The 9,735-nt window shown below is 40.3% G+C and overlaps 1 protein-coding gene and 1 non-coding gene across 3 annotated transcripts in view; both read left to right on the top strand.

Moving 5' to 3' along the window:
* Positions 1–427: 427 nt before the first annotated feature.
* Positions 428–9,735, top strand: part of LOC101663479 (tubulin-specific chaperone cofactor E-like protein) — a 171,084-nt gene continuing 161,776 nt past the window's right edge. Inside the window, exon 1 of one of the 2 annotated variants that reach the window (XM_045295117.1) lies at positions 428–482. The gene's annotated coding sequence lies outside the window, so the exon portion shown is untranslated. The remainder of the gene's footprint in view (positions 483–9,735) is intronic. The other variant, XM_004716268.2, reaches the window with a different exon arrangement.
* LOC115871308 lies at positions 4,133–4,236 on the top strand. Its single transcript, XR_004047226.1, has one exon. It is a non-coding gene; the product is annotated as a U6 spliceosomal RNA (small nuclear RNA).

Below are 9,735 nucleotides of genomic sequence, written 5' to 3'. Positions count from 1 at the left end.
AGTGGTTTTCTCATTTCAGAAAAGGTGAACTGTCGATTGATGACAAATCTTGTTCTGAACATTGTCAGCTTCCTGAATGGACAAAAATGTCAACTCATTATACATTTGGAGTTCGTTCCACCAGGTCAGACTGTTAATCAAGCTTTCTATTTCGAAGTTCTGAAAAGATTGCATAACTATGTGACCAAAAAAACGTCCGATTTGTGGCAGATGGGACTGGTTTTGCCACCATGACATTGTACCTGCTCCCACAGCCATCTCAATGTGCCAGTTTTTGGCAGAAAACAGCAATGACTTTCTTGCCCCGTGCACCTTACTCACCTGACCTCGCTCCACACAACTTCTTTATGTTTCTGAAAAAGAAGAGGGACATGAAAAGACAGGGATTTGACGACACAGAAGAGGTAAAGAAAACAACGAGGGTGATGCTGTCAGCCATCCCAACATATGAGTGTGAAAAATCTTTCCAAGACAACAGAAAGGTGGGTGAAGGGAGACATGAAAAAATAATAATAACTTATAGATTATCAAGGGTTCATGAGAGAGGGAGGGAGGGTGGCGGAAGGAGGAGAAAAATGAGAAGCAAGGGCTCAAGCAGAAAGCAAATGTTTTGAGAATGATGATGGCAACAAATGGACAGATGTGCTGACACAATGGATGGATGGCTGGATTGTGAAAAGAGCCCCCAATAAAATGATTTAGGAAAACAAAAGAAGAATGTTTCCAAGGATGGAATCACAGATTTGACAGATATATTAAGTGTAATGGAGAGTACTTTGAAGGTGATAAGGTTTTGTAAAGAAAATTAAATACATAGCTCTGAATACAAATATTCTATTTGGGGGGGTAATATAGATATGAAATACTTCTCTAAATCAGGGTCGTAAAGCTCTGGTCCTATTAATAGAAATAATTACTTTCTTCTCAAAGGGATATGAGTTGTCTTTTGCATTTTGTCTGGACTTGATTTTTTTTTTTTAATGTTATGAGGTGGAGATTCAGTTTCAGTTTTTCCTCAGATTGTTACTCACTTTATTTTTATTTTTAGGATTTATGGCCAGAGAGGCCCATAATCATTTTTATGTTATTCACTTCTTTCAGCACTACTTATTTAATAGTTTCACCATTTCCCACTGACCTCTATGCCACTTCCATCCAATTTCCATATGCATATTTATAGGAGTATTTCTGGGCTCTGATTCTAGTCTGTTGGTTCATTTTTCTTTCCCAGACTTATTTTCTTTAACAAAATATAAGATTTTGGGAGAGGGGCCATTTTTTATTTTATTTTATGTTTTTAAAAAACGGAAATCATTAACCATAGCACTTTCTCCTCCTTCTCATGCCTACACTTATCTGTGTAACATGTTTATTTTAAAAGAATTAAGAGTGTATTGAATCTCTAGGACTATTGCTTGCTCTGACTGACAGGTGTTATTATCTCAGTAGAGAAACTTTGTTTAGAATATTTTTATTATACTTGTCCTCAGGGTATTATTCCTTTAGGTGTCTCTGGGTATAATAAATGGTTTAAGTTCTTGACGATGAGCTGAAAGATTGGCAGTATAAACTTGCTCAGAGGCACCAAAGACAGGCCCCATGATCTGCTTCTCAAAGGTCACAACCATTAAACTGAGTTCCCCTCCATCTAAGACAATGGTTCTTCCTAATGCTGTGACCCTTTAATACAGTCCCTCATATTGTGGTGACCCGAGCCATTAAATTATTTTCATTGCTACTTCATAACTGTAATTTTGCTACTGTTGTGAATCATCATGTAAATATCTGATATGCAGGATATATTTTCATTGTTACAAATTGATCATAAAGCATAGTGATTAATCACAAAGCAATATGTAATATATTGTGAAATATTTATTTTTAATTACAAATAAATGAAATTTTGTCTGGAAGCATGGTGTATGTAGCATGGGTAACAGCCTTCACGCCAGGTACTCAAATGTGGGCGTATCTGCATGTGGGCGGATCCACCTGGAGACGGATAGAGGAGTGGTGTCTTGGTTCCTAAGACCATAGGAAAACACCTAAGACCTTAGGTCTTTTCCAGTGGTCTTAGGCGACCCCTGTGAAAGGGTCATTTGACCCACAAAGGGGTTGCAACCCACAGATGAGAACCACTGATAAGGTCACCATTAGTCTGGACAGCAGGGGCAACAGCATTATTTTAGTTGATAAATAAATGTTCAAAGCAAATAATTTTAAGGAAGTTGTAACTCTTAAAATAATAAAAACAAGTCTAAATTACTAAGCTCTTATTATTGTGATCCATATGTGAGGATTATATATTCTCAAAGGCACTATTAATAACTTAAGATGCAAGATTTATATATAGACCCTCGTTCATTTAATGGAGTTTCTGTTCATAAATATCAGTAAAGGAGTCCTAGGAAAATATGAAGGAAGACTTTATCCATCACCAATCATCTCTCTCATAAATGTGTTTATGGAAACGTATACTCTACTTTTTAAGATCCTCAAGTGATTTAAAAAAAAATTAATTTGATAAGGGTGCTGAGAAGAACCAGAAATTCTGGATTTGACCTGTATTTATCTTTAGGTATTGAAAACTGTCAATTATTCTGGGGTATGCCGTACATTAATAACACAGTCAAATAGTCTGTAAACTATGTTCAATATTAAATTTATTTTACCTCTGGTTTGTACAGAAGAATTTAGCTTGTGTTAGCTAGGTAGCAAGTATTTCTGACTTAACTTCTAATTCATTGATTTATAAAGCCACCTCTTTTTTTTGGAATCCTTGTGGAGAAGCAGGTTTATATATTCCAGCAGTTGCTATGAAGCATTAGTGTTTATGAAGTACTTACTAGTAAATTTGCTTTTCTAGTTTATGAGTTGAATTTCATATGTACAAGTAGGAGCGAGGCGGCAACCGCTGATTAACACATCTATTGTTAAAGAGCTGCAGAGTCAGCCCAACGCTCAGTGCCGATATGTACAGCAGTACAAACACTGCCGTCGGCGCCATCCTGGTCGTGGTTTCCGTGTTTGAGACCGTTGTTCCAGAGCCTGTGTCTGTCCATCTGGTGGAGCTCATTTTTGCTACCTCTCAGGAAGCAGGATGTCTTTCTCCAGGGACTGGTCCCTTTTCCCTCCCGATAACATGTCCAAAGTCCTTGAGATGACATCTTGCCATATTCACTTACATGGAGCATTCTAGCTGTGCTGCTTCTAAGACAGATTTGTTCAGTCTTCTGACAGCCCACAGTATATTGCGTAGCCCTCCCCAACACCACAAATCCAAAGATATAGATTCTTCCATGTTGCCCAATTTCCACATGAACATGAGGTGATTGGAAATACCATGGCTTGGGGTCAGACACTCTTAGCCCACAAAGTGACATTTTTGCTTTTCAACACTTAAAAAGTGGTCCTTTTTTTTTACTTTTAACACTAAAAAAGAGGTCTTCTGCACTAGATTTTCCCAGTGAAACATCATTTGGTTTCTTGACTCCTGCTTCCATGACTTTTGATTGCATTTAGTAGATACCAATTCTGTGGGAAGCCCCAGCCTATGATAAATACAAAGAAGCATGACAGCATGACCCTTATCCTCAAGAACTGTATAGTCTGAGGACGTGGACATAAGCACACTATTGGCATGCATTAAATACTGGCATAAAGGACAAAAAAAGATGACAGGCAAATAAGTGATTAATTACCTACAGAATATTTTAGGCAATAGATATCATGAGCTCAAATCAAAGGTAACGTATCACTATGGCAGGAGATACCTGAAAAGGCTTCATCTCACAATTATCTTCTGAATAGGACCTTAACGAATACCTAACACTTTAGAAAGGTAGAAAATAGAGGGGTAGACCTTCTGGTTTAGGAGGAATGGCATTTTTATTCTGCTGTAATTACTAACATGGTCCTGGAGCCCTGGTGGTACTGTTACACTGCTAACTGCAAAGTTGGCAATTCAAACCCACTAGCTACTCTGTAGAAGGAAGATGAAAGAATGTGCTTCAATAAAGACTGACAGCCTCAAAACTATATAGGGTCACTATGAATTGGAATCTACTTACTGGCAGTGGACTTTGTTTACAGGGGGTGGGGGTGCGGTGCGGGTGCTTAAAAATTAGGTCAAGTGCTTGCTTTGGCAGCACATATACTAAAATTGGAATGATACAAAGATTAGCATGGCCCCTGTGCAAGGATGACATGCAAATTTGTGAAGCGTTCCATATTTTTGAAAGGAGATGGGTTGGTGTAAGACATGAAAAAAGTAATTTATAAATCATCAAAGGATCATGAGGGGGGAGGAGAGAGAAATGAGCTGGTACCAAGGGCTCAAATAGAAAGAAAATTTTTGAAAATGATCATGGCAACATTTGTACAAATGTGTTTGACACAATGGATGGATGTATAGATCGGAATAACAGCTGTAAGAGCCCCTAGTAAAATGATTTTTTAAAAAGAAATTAGGTTAAATCTATGTAACAAAAATTTCTAGTTCTCAGCCCTGCCATTCGTGCTACCATATTCACTGGTAGTGAAGGTAGTAGTAGTGAGGCTAGCGGAAATACTAGTGAGCTGATACTAAGTGCTTTCTATGTGCCAGATACGGTACTAAACCATTTTTACCCATGTTATTGCCATTCATTTTCCAGTGACCTTATGGACTGGAAGTTAGGGTTGATCCATGATCTCTTCTTATGGATGGGGGAATGGAAACTTAAAGAACTAAGTAACTTGTCCATGGTCACATGAAGTAGTGAGTCACATAGGATTGACATCGAGGCCATTAAGTCCCAGAGCCAGCAAGCAATATGGCCCATAACACTAAACATAGAAGGAGCAAATCCTTTGAAAAAAAAAAAAAAGATCTGTAGTTTGTCTGTGTGGCTGATGTTTTAGCATTCTGTCAATCCCTCGTTATTAGCTGGAGTGGTGTGTAAACTCTAGCAGTCTGCAGAATGATGAACTAGTAGTCTGTTCCTAATGAGGCCTTGCTTTTAACATGATAGCTTCTGTAGCTGCTCATGAGAAGAGATAATGGGGTAATCTGTTCTGTAAACAGCTGAGTAATGACCTTAAACTTGTGTGTTCACAGCTGAAAGAAAACATGCATATACAATTTTCTTCTGATGAAACCTAATCAATTCAAGAAACCAAATATTCATTGCTTTGGGTGGAGGCTGGTGGGTTGGAGAGGGAGAAGTTAATTTTCTCTCCTTTACTGACTCCACCAGTCTAGTGCTGCTGTGTGTTTTTAGGTTCATTTACTTTGATGTGGTTGTAAGATGTTGGTTAGCTGTTGTTTTTAACACATTTTAGTAAGTTGTTTTTCTTGGTTCGTGTGTGATGTGATATACTGTTTACATGAAATAACACCTTTCTATGTAAAACAGCATGGCTGACTTAATAGATTTGGATACAGAACGTATGGTGTAGCATACTGGTTGGGCCCCAGAAACCTGAGCAAATCACCTCAATTTCTTGTTTGTCTCAGAATGTGGTTTAGGCGTTAAAAGGGCTGTTAATATCAGTGTGTGGGGATGGGTTTGAGGAACATCAGTGTCAGAGGATACGTAAACTTTGAGCAGATGCTCCCAGATAGAATCTGTGCCAAACTGAAAAGCAGATGTGGGTGCACATTTTTTTGTGAAAGAGGTAAGCTTGTTTAGCTTTCAAGTTGGGGGTAGAACTGTCTCCCTGAAAGTTGTTGAAATACAGGATATATTGTTAGACCTGTTGTTGTTGTTCTGACTGCTGAACGTGTCTATAAAGTACTTTACTCGGTATTTCAGAATGCCTAATTTCATAAAGACGTTTATTTCAGTCTAAGGGGCAATAGTATTATTTTTTCCTCAATATATTTTCTCATAAAAAACCTGTCCATCTCGGGTTAGTGCATTTGGATAAGACATCTCAAGGGTTATGTTTTCATTTCACAGTGTAACAAGTGTGAGAGTCAGTCATCATTTGCTAGTGTGCCCATGCCGGTGAGGAAACTGACTTGTCACGTCCCATGTGCTTTGAATGCAGTGTAGCGAGTTCTGCAGTAGAAGTTGTGGACAGTTCCGAGGCTGTCCCTCTCCCGACGGCACAGTGTCATGGCTCTAGGTAGCCTTGGTGTCACTAATAGAATGAAGTAAAGAACGTGAGGTAGGCACTGTCGCATGTGGTGCTTTTCAGGAGCAGCACAGTGCGGTGATCCAAGAGGGAGGGTGGTACTGGTCGCATGACTCAAGAACCCACTTTTCATGTGGCAGTGGTGGATGCCTTTTTAAGAATAATCTCCTACCAAGAATAGTTGATCCTTTTCATTATTATACTTGGATGCAAGGTAATACACAGTTGAGAAAGAGACTTTACGAAATTGGGTGGTTCAAAGTAGGGTGTGAAATTGTGGTGCATGGTAGATTATGGTAATGAGCTATCGGCTACACTTGAGGTTTTCATTTGGCATACTTCAGTAGATTGGCTAACTTTCAACTTACAGAGTAATTTTGCAAGTTTGTTAGAATGAGTGCATTTCCTTGCTTTACATACCACAATGACATCTGCTTAGTAAACTTCCATGATCTGTTCCTGAGCATTTAGACGCCCTCTCATATATTACATAATGTGTTGGGGAGGTAAATTGAGATAGAATTTTAGGTGTTCTTACTGTAGGACAAATGGAATTGGAAGTGCCATGTTGAGTGAGACTGCCCTGCCAGGAGTGTGGTGGTGGTTTTTTGTTTTGGTGGTCTTATTTCTGATCCTATGGGGAATACCTTCTATCTTTAAACCCTGAATATGCTAGGTGTATTTTTCTTTTTAATGCTGTTTATCACGTTAAGGAATTTCCCTGTGGTTCCTAATTTGCTGAGTTTGTTTGTTTTTCACTAAGGGGCATTGGGTATAGAAATCTCACGTCAGAACTCATGTAGAGTCCTGAAGACTAAGAATCAGGAGCAGACATACTGGTTCCTATGAGGTAGAGGTCAGGCATGACCTCCACTATCTTCGCTTCTTCACCATTTCTCAACTGGGGTCAGTAATTCATTGCAATAGCCAAACAATTCATAGATCATACTCACAATTATGTGATTTATTAGGAAAGTAACTCAGGATCAGAATCAACTTGGAAGTAACAGGAGAGAACGCAGGACAGAATCTATTTCATCAATCAGGATAGCTTACAATTAGGACAGCTCTCTCAGCTCCTTGGCTGTGTTACTCCCCAACCCTTCTTGGCAGTGCTAACTAAGCCTCTCAGCTGTTTACACCTTCTTTGGACAGGGTTCCTCTTGTCCTCCCTTTGGCCCTTGGCCTTTGCCCCTCCCAGCCTTAAGGTTACTGCTGTCTGCACCTTTGGGGCATCTGCTGCTACCATAGGCAGGCCAGCTCTGCTCCGCTACTATATGCTCTGCTCTGGTGTTGGCCTCCAAAAGCTCAGCTAGGGTGTCTGCCCCTTTATGTGGGGCCCAACTTTGTTGGTGATCTTCTCATATGAGGTGCCCAGCTTGGCTCTGTGGGTTGACGTACCCACTGCCATCTGCCAGTCTGTTGGTTTCCATCACTTACACTACTGCTCGCTTGTCTCCACCACTCTCAGTTCTGCTGTGGTGGGTGCCATCTCGAACATCTAACACCGTCCCCCATGTGATGGTTCTTGACTCCAGTTACTCCCCCTTTTAAGAAGTCTCCTCAGCTTTCTCTCTCCTTAACTCTTCTTGCTCTAAAAGTCTCCACAGGACAAGACTCCGTCCCTTTGTTACCCACTATTTGCTGGTGTAGCTGTGGCTCCAGTCATTGAGTAAAATGTGGAGATTTTAGATGAAAACGTTGGGTAACTTCATTAGCACCGTTTCTTTTGCTTCTGAAAGAGAAGAAGCTGGGCAGCCCTGAGGGGACTCTCCAGCTCTTCTGTACAGTCCACAATGTAGCTTGTGCTTTGTCTGTGTTGAAGCCAGGGTGGAGATTGGCAGAGCCAACTGAGCGGCCCCGTCAGCTTCCCCCTTTCATCTCAACTGCTCTTCTCATTTTCATTGGCATTTGGTTCTGAGACCCCAGGTGTGTTGTTTCTACTAGCTTGCTCTTTCTCAGTCTTGTTATACAGAAGTCTCTGTATCTGTTCTGCCATCCATTTAAGCTTTCTCTTATTCCTGGATCCTCATTTCCTTAAAAATTATTATATTCCACTGGGTCTAATTTGCCATTTTTTTCCTCATAGAAAATGGATAATACTGAGAGATTCAGAAATGCTGTCACACATTATTGGGTCATTCCCAGATATGCCACCTAAAAATGCTTTACATTTTGAGTAGATGATGAATGCATGTTGTAAGTTCAAATGATTCAAAAGAGTGGGCAGTGCAAAGCAAATCTCCTTGCCAGTCTGATTTTCTCATTTTCTCTGTCTAGAGGCAACCATGGGCACTAATTTTACTGATTTCTGTTTTATCCTTTTCAAAGTAGTCTGCGCATATGTAAGCAGATAAATCCATTTTTATAGATTCAGGTTTTATATTTTGGGGAATCAATGAGGTAGTATTTCTTTCAGATGGGTGAATGAGGCAAGTGGCACTCATGCTGGTGCAGTGTCTAACCTTTAGAAATTTCTTTGTGTAGTATATGTTGATCTTCCATATTAGCATAAAGATAGATTTTGTATCTTACATTATTACTAGTCAGATGTGGCTCATTATCTGTTTTGAGTTGTCATACTAATTTTGACCTTACCTTTAGTTAGGGACACAAAGTATTGATTGCATAATAGCAATTGAGGTGCATGTCTGGATGCTTATAAACCCATCTGACAAAAATACACTGAGCATCTCACCCTACAAGATGTGCCTTAGCCTGGGTTTCTCCCCCGACAAGAGTGGGTCAAGTCAGAATGTTGAGACGCAAAGGAGTTGATCACACACTCCGTGACTTCATAATAAAACCAAGCAACAGCATCCACGATTCTTGGCTCCCTGGCTTTTAGCATCAACTCAGAACACTTGGACATAGACAGTAGCATGCTGCCAATTGAAGAGGTAGTCTAATGTGATTTGACACCTGTTATTTCCAGAAAAATCATAGATTTATCCCCCGCCCTTCAAAAAAAGAAACCTGTTTGAAATGGTTCTGTTAGATCTCTCTGGAACTAGATATATACCCCGGTCCTTGGCTCCGCGTGAGGAAGAATTCACGCCGAAGCCTGGTTTGTGATCCAAGTGAGTTTTATGATCGTTAGAAGTTTCAGGTTTACATGGCACCCATAGGACTCCTCCCGAACATGTGGCCTGGCTGGAAGCTGCTCAGTGTAATGCAAAAGTGTCCCAAAGTTCCTCCAAAGTTCTCTCAAAGTTCTCTGGGCTCCTGCCTTTTCAAGGATTCTACGGAGAAACGTGGACGACCCCTGATCGACCCCAGTGGCTGAATTGAATTCACCTGGTCTAGGTGGGCCAATTCAGGTTCACGCCCACCCATGTCTACCAGCTGGAAACCTAAACCTCTGGGCATGTGCAGTGCGCCATTCCTTTGTTCCCGTAGCTTGGCCCTCTGGGCATGCGTTATCGGACATTCCCCAGCCCCACACTAGCCTACCTAACAGTTCCAATTAAAGATCTTTTTTTTGCCCTGTATTTCCTCATTTTCCAATCTGTTTCGGCTTTCAGCCTCATTTGCCCACCCACTATTCCTTCTTAAACAGCCCCCAACAGATTTTTAGTAAATGTATGGTAATGATAAATTTGAGTCCCTTTTTCT

This window comes from Echinops telfairi, unplaced genomic scaffold (genome assembly GCF_000313985.2).
Source record: "Echinops telfairi isolate 266 unplaced genomic scaffold, ASM31398v2 ScPeMD7_5167;HRSCAF=5991, whole genome shotgun sequence".
NCBI lineage: Eukaryota > Metazoa > Chordata > Mammalia > Afrosoricida > Tenrecidae > Echinops > Echinops telfairi.
The sequence above is the reverse complement of the archived record's forward strand: the minus strand, read 5'-3'. Positions and strand labels throughout refer to the sequence as shown.